Consider the following 12,739-nt stretch of genomic DNA (forward strand, 5'->3'; position numbering starts at 1 on the left):
CTTCTCCACCCATAGACTCACTGCCCCCCAATCCTTATTTGGAATTACCACCTACCCCCCTTGCCCCATGACTTGATTTCTCTTCATTCACAGGAGCACAGAGCCACCAGCAAAAAAAAAAAAAAAAAAAAAAAAAAGGAAGCAAGTGGGGAGAATAAAGAATCCTGAGCAGGTGGTTTAAACCATGGTGGGGAATCTTCCCTACTCACCCCCCTCCCCCATTCAATTAACCAGAACTTCTTTAGGTATATTTAAGTTCTCTGGGGTGGGGGGACAGGGCAGCTCTTCAGAGTGCTAAGCCTTTTACTCACTTTCACGAAGTACTCATTTAAGGAAATGAGCATCTGACTCACGGCCCATATGCTTTGATGCTGATGCAGAAAAAATGCAAAGATGCACAGATGTGGTGCAGGAGAGAAGGCAAATGGTACCAGGACAGGAAGGACGTGCAAGAGAAGGTGCTGGAAGGCCCCCACCCAGCCCTTGTGCTCTCTACTTGCTTGCTAGTACTCCCACCTCTCTGGGCACCTTGGATCCCAACAGCTTCCTCCAGTGTTGGGAGCTGTCTACATCGATCTTACCATGTTGTTAGGGACTGAACTGCGTTCTCTACAAATCCATAGGGTGAACCCCTAACCCTCAGTGCCTCAGAACACAACTGCATTTGGAGATAGTGCCTTTAAAGTGGTGATTAAGTGAAAATGAGGCCTTTAGGATCAGTCCTAATCCAATCTGACTGGTGTCCTTAAAAGAAGCGAAAATCACACACAGACAGCAGGGATGCCAGTGCACAGAGGAAACATAATGTGAGGACAGGGCAGGAAAGAGGCCATCTCGAAGCCAAGCCCAGGGAGGCCTCAGGAGAAACCAATCTTGCTAACACCTAGATCTTTTTTTTTTTTTTTTTTAAGATTTTTTAAATTTATTTGACAGAGACAGCGAGAGAGAGAACACAAGCAGGGGAAGTGGGAGAGTGCTTGGCAGGGAGCCTGACATGGGGCTTGATCCCAGGACCCAACCTGAGCCGAAGGCAGACGCTTAACGACTGAGCCACCCAGGCGCACCTAACACCTAGGGCTTTGACTTCCAGCTTCCAGAACTGTAAGAAAATACATTCCTGTTGCTGAAGTCACTTCTTCTGTCGTATTTCGTTATAGCAGCCCTAGCAAATGAATACGCACGTGATGGAGCCCTGGACGAAAGAGACACTCATTTCTCAGAAGTACATATTGAGTTCACCCACTTGTATAGAGCCCCTTCTTTCCTGAGCGCTTCCCACGTGCCAGGTACTGTGCGAAGCACTTTCTCTGCACTATCTCGTGTAACTGTTAAGCCAAATCCTGTGAAACCCTTTGAAAGTCAGACATATCTAAGAAATTCAATATTGTAGCAAAGCTCTTTTTTTATGTATGAATTTTTATTTTTCTTAACTTTAAAAAAAATTAAATTCAGTTAATTAACATATAGTGTATCATCCAGTTACCCCATCTCCCACCTCCCTCCCCTCCAGCAACCCTCAGTTTGTTTCCTATGATTAAGAGTCTCTTATGGTTTGTTGTAGTGAAACTCTTTAAAGAAAAGTTAAAAGTAATGTATTTATCTTATTTATTTATTTGAGAGAGAAAGAGAAAGAGAGAGAGAGTGTGTGTGCACGCACACTAGTGGTGAGGTGGTGGGAAGGGAGGGGCACAGGGAGCCTGACATGGGGTTGGATCCTGTGTCTCCAGGATGGTGACCTGAGCTGAAGGCAGACGCTTAACTGACTGAGCCACCCAGATGCCCCAAATAATGTATTTATCTCATAATTCATTACAGTCTGTCAAATTTCAAGATAGCTCTGATCTAAGGACTGCTGACAATTTCGTTTTACCAAAATCATTACACCAAATAACATCTTTAGTAGTAGCTTCTATATGAGAACAGGTTTTTCAATGCCAACTTTGGGGGAAAACCAAAGTAGAAAACATATCTACAAATAAGAATTAATTGCTATAAATTACTTGGAAAGGGAAAAATGTCAAGTTGATAAAACAAATATTATTGACCCATGAGTTTACAACTATATAATAGTTTTTTTTAATTTTTTTTAAAGATTTTATTTATTTATTCGACAGAGATAGAGACAGCCAGCGAGAGAGGGAACACAAGCAGGGGGAGTGGGAGAGGAAGAAGCAGGCTCATAGCGGAGGAGCCTGATGTGGGGCTCGATCCCAGAACGCCGGGATCACGCCCTGAGCCGAAGGCAGACGCTTAACCGCTGTGCCACCCAGGCGCCCCTATATAATAGTTTAATACCTGGCTTATTTCTTAAAGACCTGGCACATTTCTTGTTCTTTTCTCCTATTACATGTACATGGCATTTCAATACCCACACAGAAAAGATACATGCACCATCTCAGTCTTTGCTATCCAATTAAAAACTTTTTATGCATAGCAATTTTACCATTTTGCATTATCACCAGAACTCATTTCTCATGGAAAAAAAATTAGCATCAGTTTAAAAGAATATTTCTTTAATTACCAGTTCTGATTGTCGGTAGTACCATTTTGTAGATAGTTTTTAGCTGACTAACAAATCTTTTATTTTATTGGCTGTCTCATTTTGCTCTCTTTCATATTTCACATTTATGGTCTATTCAGACATTCTCCTGTTTTGTTAAGTAGGAATCTGTGTGGTCTTTGATGTAAGACATAATTTATTTGACAAGGAACTATGAGTCTGTGCCCTGAATCTACATTTAACTGATGGATTGAGAAATTCAAAAATTGCAACAAGATAGACTCTCCCCCAGACTGCCATACTACTAGCATTTTGCTAATCTATTTGGCAGCGAATTTACATATCTGTGTCTATATATGAATATATAGAGATTCGCATGCTACCGTACCCAAATGTTTTCGTTAATAGAACAAGGAGTCTCATTTTATTAGTCAATGATGATTCCTATGGAAAAATTTTAAAGAATATCTTTCTGAAATTAAAATCAAGATATTTATTTTATCTTTATATAGATAGTTATAGCTTTATAAAGTGGGCCATAATGTCTTCAAATCTATGCTGCTCATTCCTCAGCCTAGTAAATGGAAGTTCTGTTAGCATTTCAAGATTTATATATTTCATACATTCTCCCAAGTCTATGTCCCAGTTCTGGTAATTGGAAACTTACTTGCAGCTCATTCCCTCTGCTCAAACTGCTTGTCAATTAACCTTTGCAAAATGAAAGTTTTAAAAAATACGACTTTCATATTTCAATCATGTTCATTTTCAATCATCTCAAAATGTAGAAATTAAATAACACTCGGGGGTCTGCAATGCTTTTTCCATATCATTTAAAGTTTGAAACATCTCTTTGGTGTTCAAATATGACTACTATTTATATGCAATGGATGAGATTAAGTGGTTAAAATTACTTGTGCTGGGTGTCTCCCTGCTTTGTTTGCAGGTATGAACGAAATACAAAGTATGCCAAAAGCATTTTTCATAAACATGCACCATTTCCCTTGATCTTTCTGACTGCTACCTAGGACACGCTTGGCTGTACTAAGCATTGGGAAAGAAAACAAGGTCCTCCTGTAATATCTGAAATTTACATTTTCATGAACTTACGCAGAGTTGTCGCCCATCCTAAAGTGTGGACTATATGATGGGGGAAAAAAACCTAACAACGTCTAAGAATAACAGGAGTGAAAAACTGGAAAAAAGTTAAATGCTACAGGAGAAAAAGATGGGAAAGTGCAGTCACTGGCAGGTTGAAAATACCTATTGAGACCGTGGTTTAGGGAGAGTTTGGAGGGACTATCTCCAAGCTACGAGAGAGAGGGAAGCGGTCTGTCATCCAGTGCAGACATGTTTATTAGGGTTTGCTATCATGCAAGGCATTGTGGTTTTATAGATATGTATCAGACCCTGACTTTCCCACTTGAGCAGCCTCTCTACCTATCCCCACTGCATCCCCCCATCCTGGGTTGCTTAATTGTTTGTTTGAAAAATCCCTGTTTCTTCCCTGTTTATTTTCATTCGTTTTACTAGTCTGGTAGGGAGGAGCACGTGTCATCATGAATGCCACAACCCTCATATTCATCCACGAGGAGAATGGTGAAAACATGGCCTCCTCTCAGGGTTGAAGGCAATCCTTCATGCTCTGGGGAACATCCCCCCCACCCGCCCACCCCGCCCAAAGATTTATTTATGTATTTGAAAGAGAGAGGAGAGTGAGCACAAGCAGGAGGGACAGATGGAGAGGGAGAGAGAATCTGAAGCAGACTCTGCACTGAGTGCAGAGCTAGACATGGGGCTCCATCCTTGACTCTGAGACTGTGACCTGAGCCAAAACCAAGAGTCAGACATTTAACTAACTGAGCCACCCAGGTGCCCTTGAAGCTGCTCATTTAAAAAGATTTTTTTCTCCTTTCCTTTCCTTTCCTTTCCTTTCCTTTCCTTTCCTTTCCTTTCCTTTCCTTTCCTTTCCTTTCCTTTCGTAAACTCTACACCCAACATGGGGCTTGAACTCACTACCCCAAGATCAAGAGTCACATGCTCTACCTACTGAGCCAGCCAGGCACCCTAGCCCTTTCTTATTCATCATTGAATGTTAGCAGAATTAAAATCCTGTGATTCTTTCTTACTCCGACAACGTGTAAAGTCATATGGGTTTTTAGAGTCTAATTGAACTGGATTTGAATCTGGACAGTACTGCTTACTGTGTGACTTTGGGCAGGTTTAGTTCTCCTCACTGGGTCTTAATTTCCTCATCTGTAAAACTCACTTTGCAGAATTATGCAAACAGAAATAAAACATTGAGCATAAGCTTGACACAAAGTAGATGGCCAGGAAGTGCTGTTTTCTTTTTTATTCATTTTTTTAAAATTTTGTAATTTAAGAAATATTTAAAATTTTATTTTTAATTATTTGTTTTATTATTTTTATTTGTTACTTTTTAAGCGCTATTTTCTTAAAAGCAGTATTGGGCAGGGGTTAAGGACATAGACTCTGAAGCCAGATAACCTGGATTCATAGTTCCAGCTGTGTGCTATGTGACATGGGCAAGTGACCTAACCTCTTGGTGTGATAATAATAATTGACTTCCTAGGGTTTTTGTGAGGATTAACTGAGTTAAAATCTATAAAGTGCTCGGAACAATGTCTGACATTTGGTAAGCATTATTTAAGTATGAAGTGCTATTATTTTCCTCTTCTTTCTCTAAGGTGTGACCCTGATTTCGTATATAATCAGGCTGAGAGAGGACTTCAACTACCCCCATTGTGACCTCGGTCTGTACTTTCTATGTGATTAAGTTCTTTCCAGCTTATCTCTTATCTCAGGCAAAAGATCCTGCGTGCAAAGCATCCTGTTATGGGAATAAAAACTGCCCCCTCAAGCAATAAGGACTACCCTGACACCACAAGACCCTGCGTGATTGATTCCAAGACAATGACCGAGCTGACCTTTACTGCCCACCTACGTCTCACATATTCTTTTTATAAACCTGGAAGTTTCTTCAGCACTTTAGAGATAGTCTTTGAATTTTAGTCTGCTGTCTCCCCAGTGTTGGTCTTGCTAAAATAAATTCCTTTCTTGTTTCATCACCACTCATCTCTCTGCCTTTCAATTTTGTCAGTGGCAAGTGCCTGAGTTTGGTCTGGTTAGGACCCTTGGAGCGGGTGCTCTTGCACCCCTGTCCCCCAGTTACAAGGGTTTTTCGATGGCTGGAACCAAAGTTGGGCAGGGGACCTTTTGGTTAAAAACAGACTTCCTTGGTTGATCTTTCAAGCAGTGCTCTGATGATTACGCTTAAACTTTTCCTGAGAGAAGAAAAACATGGAGGTGTTGGGGAGGAGGAAAATTGACTCTGTCCAAGATTCTTCTATCTGGACTAAGAAGTAAATGTATTCACGATAGATGGACAGGAGAAAATTTAATTTCCTGTATACGGCATATCCATACAGACATGAATCTCTAAAGACAAGCAAAATGAGGTATATATGTCATCCTGAGCTAAGAAGAGAAGTAGGAGTCTGGGGATATAAAAGGGAGGAAAGCCATTAGCAGGAAGGTGAGAAGAGATGTTTGGAAAACCAAGGTTGCCCTGTTATAAAGACCAGTTTCTTAGGTAAAAAGGAATCTCTTTTAAGAACTCTCTTCTTGGTACAGGCTGTCTTTTCCAATGTATATTTAGGCAGGTGAGGGGGGAGGTAAAGAGCTTTTCCTAAATCTATTGGGTTTTTATTGCTTTTAACTCAAAATAATCTTCTGGCCAAAGTGGCCCATCTTGGGGCAGCTTGCCCTTGGCCCCTACAGAGGGTACATTCTATCTGCTCTGAATTAGGGAGGTGGCAGCCCTCTAAGGCACTGGGTGAATTGGCTGGCTAGAGTTCACAGTCATTCTTACTCAAATGGGAATCCAGGAAACCAAGCTGAGATTAAGAAAAGGGAAGCCCATGAGTGCACCTCTGAGCACCGGAATTCTTTTTCTTATCAGCATTCAGAGGTGTGAAAGGAGAGATTGCTAATTATTTCAGCAATGAAGTAAGCAAGAGTCAACCTCATTTATTTACGTGAGCTGGAATTGAGAGTCAAATGAAATCCTAGTGGAAACTCAATTGAGAAAAACATCAAGATCAATTTTCTTTTTTTATAAGTAAAAAAAGAGACCATTTAGAAACATTAACAGTGAGGCTTCTATTCAGCTTGAAGAGACTGACATGAAGGTATGGGAATTCACCAGGCAACTTCTGGGGCTGGTGATACATAAATTACAGACTCTTATGAACACAAATTAAAGATAAAGTAATGTCTACAGCACAAAGCTTTGGAATTCCAACTTGTTCTCACTATATCTTGCCTGAGTATCAGTGTGATTAAAGCACTTGATTTTTCTTTTATCATTTCATCTTTTCATCCTTCATCAGTAGCCTCTTAATCTTTATTCAGTGTTATAAACAAAGTCAACGTCTTTACTTCATAAAACCGATACCTTTTTTGCCGTGGTTTTATTTTAGAGCTGGTTTTGGTTCATGATGAATTGCTGAATGGTTGATTTCCTCACACCCCTTTTTGCTAACCTTTCTTGACAGCTTCTGGACTGCTCTACCTAGTAATTTGCTCCATAATAATGGCTACTGTGAGATGTCTCCTAGTTCCTTTATTTTTAACAAGGATTCTTAACACCCTCTGTAGGTGACAATATGCAATTACAGATATAAAGTGTCCCCCAGGGGACGGCCGCTCACAGATGCCATTAGGATTTTTGTAGTGCAACTGTTAAATGTAATGAAAACAAAGAATCAGATTCTCCAAACATCCAGCTCAAATAAAATTTTAATTAAAAGTTATGAAGGCATTTTATTGATTAACAATCTTAGTAATTAAAGAGTGTGGTTGACATTTTTTTTCTAGCTGGATTTGTTCTTCCTTTGAGATCTCTAATTGTTGTATGGTTTTACATTTATTGATAACTCTGTTTGATGAATGCAGACGCCACCTTTTATAGCCGTCGTTGACAGAGTAATCATATTGTGAGAAACACCAGGCTTATGCAGTAACAGCTGTTGCAGTTACCCATGCTGACATCCATTGGGGAAATGTGTTTGCTGCTATCATGGGTCCACGATAAATGGAAGGTGCAATAAAGCACAAGCTAACATTTTGAATATCCTTACAACTCCAGGAACTTTATTGCATATTACAAGCACTTTGATCTCTGTCCAGTACTTAAGTCTTAATTATCAGACTAATTGCACAGACTATGTTCATTTTCAGTGGTAATCCTTTTGTGATTAGCTTCTGTGTTCAATAACTGACTTATCCTTTAATTAAAAGGACTATTAACCTTAAGGCTGATGCTGTGTCTTGGGATTAACCCATACAGAGTTAATGTTTAATATCATTGTAAAAGCTTTTGCTGAAAGGTGTAGCATAAAAATGTGTAGAGGGAAAGCCATGAAATGTATCTCACTTTTCTGATGTGCAAAAAAGCTCTGCTAAAGGTGAGGGTTTTAACGAAGCCTCCTTGTAGATTAAATTTCCTAAGGGCCTACCTAACTGTACAGCCACTGGGTTAACCATCTGAACCCTGTGCTCATTTACAGGAAGAGAGCGCTTACTTTAGGACAAGATAGAGTTTTAGCTCAATTTTCAAAATCATTATATGTGTACGTGATCAGGGTACTTAGTTGCCAGTGGGGTCCAGAACAGAGACATTCTTTTTTCCTTTTTTTTTTTTTTAACTCCTAAAGCTGAAAGTTTTTTTGATATTGATTTCTATGGAAAGGTTCACAGTAGCTTGAAAAGAGATGTCACGGTGGCACGTTTATCCAAGTTCTGAGTGGTTGGTGGTCGAAGTGGGTAAAACCGAGTTCACCAGTAACTAGTGAAACAATTAAGGAGCAGGTGCAGGGCGAATCGGCAGCGCGGAGTGGAAAGCTAGCCAAAAAGCCAGATGTGGCTGCTGCAAGTACCCTATTCCTTCTTCGTTCTGGCATCTGGGTTCTGCAATGAACACTTTTCCCCAGCGTGTCCCAAGGCACAGAGTCTATGGCCGCACCAGTCACTTAGGACAGGAAATGGTTTCTCTCATTCCTCCCTCTCTTGCTCCTATCCTTGGCTCCCAGAGGAAGAGGCCCTTCATTGATTCCTTAATCCTGGCGTGTCTTTACATGGAAAATGCAGGCTGCTGGGACTGAGGAGCTGTGGGAATGCCCCCATTCTCAGGCTCCTAGGCTAGTGGGCAACCCAGTAAATTCTGTTCTGTCTCATCTTCCAGACTTTACTTCCTCTATGAGTAATGTGAAGACTAGCCAGACGAGAATTTTTCTTCAATGGTGCATGTTTTTTAGGAATTTGGCTATCACATGAAATATTTACCAAATGAGCATTGCCATCTGCCGGGGCATTCGTGGTGAACAAGAGGGAGAGATCCCACTCCCCCCTTCCCCCCAAAGCTCAGAGCTAGCTAGCGGCATGGTGACTCCTTCCAGCTCACCATGCTCATTGCTGGGGGAGGTAGCAGAGCCAGGTGATTGACTATGCCCTGAATAGACTGTATTCTTTCTAGGATTAGAATTCACGGAGTATTTTGTTCTTAATAATTAATGAGGAGTTTGCATACGATGAGTGGGGCTGCTAAAACGGTACCAGTGTTCGTGAGGAGGGAGTCGACCCGGGTGTCAACCCATCGGTTACCAGCTGGGTGACTGTAAACAAGTTATTTCCCTCTTTGGATCTTAATTTCCTCAGCTGTGAAATAGGGGTAACACTGGTGTGGTAAGGGACAAGCGAGATGACACACATACGGCGTTTAGCACAAGACCTGATGTATAAGTGTTTAATAAATGGTGGCTACAGTTTTCCAGATTTAAGTTTTCTCTATCTTGAGAGACCTTCTGGTAGCTAAGGTGTTAGGGAGGAAGATATTATATACAGTGATTACGATGATAATCATTTCTTATAATAGTGGAGTGCAGTCACGTCTTTGACCTTATAAAAGCACAGTGAGGTAGGCTACTTTACTGATGATGAAACTGAAGCTTGAGGTAGGTATGTGTCTTGCTCAGGCTCCCACATTATAAATGAGGGACTTAAAAATCAAACCAGCCTCTGGCGGCTCTGTGGCTAGCCACGCTTGCAGAGTAGAGACAGCCATTTGAATCAGGAGTCTTCCCTCTTTTTCAAGTTTTCCTACCAAGTCACAGCTCAATCATTTACCTCCTTTTTCCTCGAGGCATTAAGCTTTTTCTAAATAGAGTATTTTAAAGGTGTCTATTAATTATATATCCAATATATAAAATCCATGGTAATTTCTCATAATTAAAGGATGCATTTATATTAGAAAATTCAAACATCTACCCTGCTGCCAATATGCATTTTAAAATATATTTCCAAAGAGCCCACAAAGTGAATCTCTGTTTTGCATAAAAATTCTAATTATGCGTTTATTTTTGACAGCAAGTCTGCATTAATTATGTGAGGTTAGTTTATGTCAATTATGATTCATCAAAGCTCAAAATGCCTTGGAAAGGAGCAATAAGTGAAAAATCATAATATTGCAATTAATGTTAAAATAAAGCTAGAGCGCTGTTATCCATATTCTGTTGTTGACGGAGGACATGTGAAGGAGTGTCAGTACATCGTTCGTAAAGGGAGATGGACCGGCACAACACTGGTGGAACCAGACACGTCTAAGACAATATTTTAAGATAACTTATTGGCCCTAACCACTTTGAGGTCGGGGGTAAGAGGACGGAATATATTGACACACATACATAGGAAAATGGCTGGTAGTTTTATTCTACAAGCTAAATATGTGTGTATCACTTTAATTTCCACTTATTATCCATAGATGAAGATACTTTGTATATGTTTTTAAAATAAGTTGCAGTTCCCACAGTAAACAACCTATCTCAAATAGTATAGGACCTAGACACAATTGGCCTCCTTAATTAAAAAAAAAAAACCTGTCTAAAAATGACAATTAAACATAAAGGGCTATTAAATAATGGATTATATTTTATATGCTGTCCAAAGATTTTTTGTGTGTGCCTGGAAGTGAATCTCTTTTATTTACACTTTCTTAGTGTTCAAATTCTACATCTTACTTAAGTGGTATGATTCAAGGATTTCAATCCGTTGAGATATAAACTGCTATCACAGTGCTCTGTATCCAATCACTGCTATCATGGGCTTTATCTTTCTATTTCCCGTGTAGTGAGCTGCCTTGGTAACAGCTCCCACTGATTCTCAACCTTCTCAGTCACTTTTAATTATTAAAAGAGTCTCATTTTGGTTATTAAAATTTAGTCCCTTTTATTTAAAAACTTTAATCTATTTGATCATAAGCGTTCATCTTCCTTCAGTACAGATTAGGCTTGGGACTCCAGCAGCTTGGAGTGTGTGTGCGCGGGCTTCTGTGTCTGTGTCGCATAATTTGCTCCATCACACACCTCCTCCTCTTCCTTGTTTCTTACTGCTCTGGTGCAGGGGCACGGAGGAACGAGAGAACAAACCCATTTCCTTGTAACTCCAGTGCTCAGAGTCTTTGCTGTAGTTGCAGCCATGCACAACTCAAGACCGATGCCGTGCTTTCCACGGGTTCTTGCTCTCTCTCTGTGATGGATCAGCCGTCCAAATGCTGGCTCTGTAGTACGGGTGCTGTGGGATGCTTCGATGGGTTCTTTGGCGGGCTGGACAGACACCTCCCCCTAAAAAGTCCCGTGTTAAGAGTCAGAGAGCCCTCTGGATTCCTGCTCTCTCTCAGCCCTCATCTCAGACTGTCCGCCCCAGTGATGGCCCTCAGGGGTGGACCAGCCAGGGAGCCTTTGAAAACCGTCCCTTCTATCTTTTGGACACACTGTCCAATGCCTTTGAGAACATCCCTAATTACCGACTGGCAGCAACAGGGTGTTCCAAGCCTGTCCTGATTTTCTCCTGCCTCAGAATATAGAATCATCACCCTGAAAGGCGCTTTGATTCTTTGTAGCAAAGAATAATATTAGAGACTCAAGTCTGAGGACCCGGGATATGCATAAGGTTGAGTTGGTGGTAGACAAAAATACTGCTTTCTTTCTCGGACACTCTTAGTGGTAGAGCTGGACAAACATTTCTCTTTATGATCATGTGTTACATTGTTTTTTCCAAGCTAATTCAACCTTATTTTAAAATTTTGTTTTAACAGAAATACTATAAATCTACTTTCTCTATCACATCCTTACTGAAAAATTTCACTTTTCTAATAAACTGCAATTTTGTTAGTTCGGGTTTTTTAAGGAATTTTTATTGTCTCGATGCTCATCATTCTGTAATCAATTTATTGACATAATGAAGGATATTTTTAAAAATTTTATAAGAGAAAATAATAGAGTAATATTTATGTAATAAATACATATGATATAATACATGTATAAATATATAATAAATATTTTATGACAAACTATTTATTGTAGATTTATTTAATCAGACTTAAGCGGAAAACAATCTGATCATCAGGAGAGTTCTGATGAACTTGATCCTTTTAAAGATTTCTTGGGGTATCTGGCTGACTCAGTTGGAAGAGCAGATCTCAGGGTCGTGAGCTTGACCCCACATTGGGTGTCAAGATTACTTAAATAAATAAGACTTCAAAAAAAGGTTTCTTATTGTTACAGACATGAGTGGTGAAGAATTTTATTGTAAACTCACTTTATTTTAGATGGTGGGTGATGGACAGAACTGAGGACCTAATCCTCAACTTTTCACCCATCTTCCGCATGCCAGCCACGTTAACGGAGCTCCACAAATGGAAGAATTTCAAGTGGTCATCATCACAGTTGACCTTTGGCTATTTCAGTGGTGAGACAGAATTAAATCTTAATGAATACTACCTCACAGCAAAGTAGCCTAGTTATTTCTGTTTTCAGAATGTTTTCTCGTTTTTACATTCCTGTCACCATGACCTCACCCGGGCCTCACCTGTCAGCCTTCCCGCCTCAGCTGCTGTCGTACTAGTTTTAGCTACAAATGCAGGATTTTGTTTTAGACTCTGACTAGTTAAACTTACCATCTGCTGAGGGGTTTTATAAAATTGCAACAAACATTCATTTCCAGGATTTCTAAATCTTTAAAAAATATGCCTGTACTTGAATGATAGCTCCTTGTTTTTATTTTATAATATCCTGTTGTTTTAAAAGAAAACATTTCTGAGGATCTTCAATTTTTTTATTTTTATTTTTAGATGGCGCCATTGTTTCCACTTCCAAAATAAAGGTG

The sequence above is a fragment of the Ursus arctos genome, unplaced genomic scaffold (genome assembly GCF_023065955.2).
Source record: "Ursus arctos isolate Adak ecotype North America unplaced genomic scaffold, UrsArc2.0 scaffold_1, whole genome shotgun sequence".
NCBI classification, from domain to species: Eukaryota; Metazoa; Chordata; class Mammalia; order Carnivora; family Ursidae; genus Ursus; species Ursus arctos.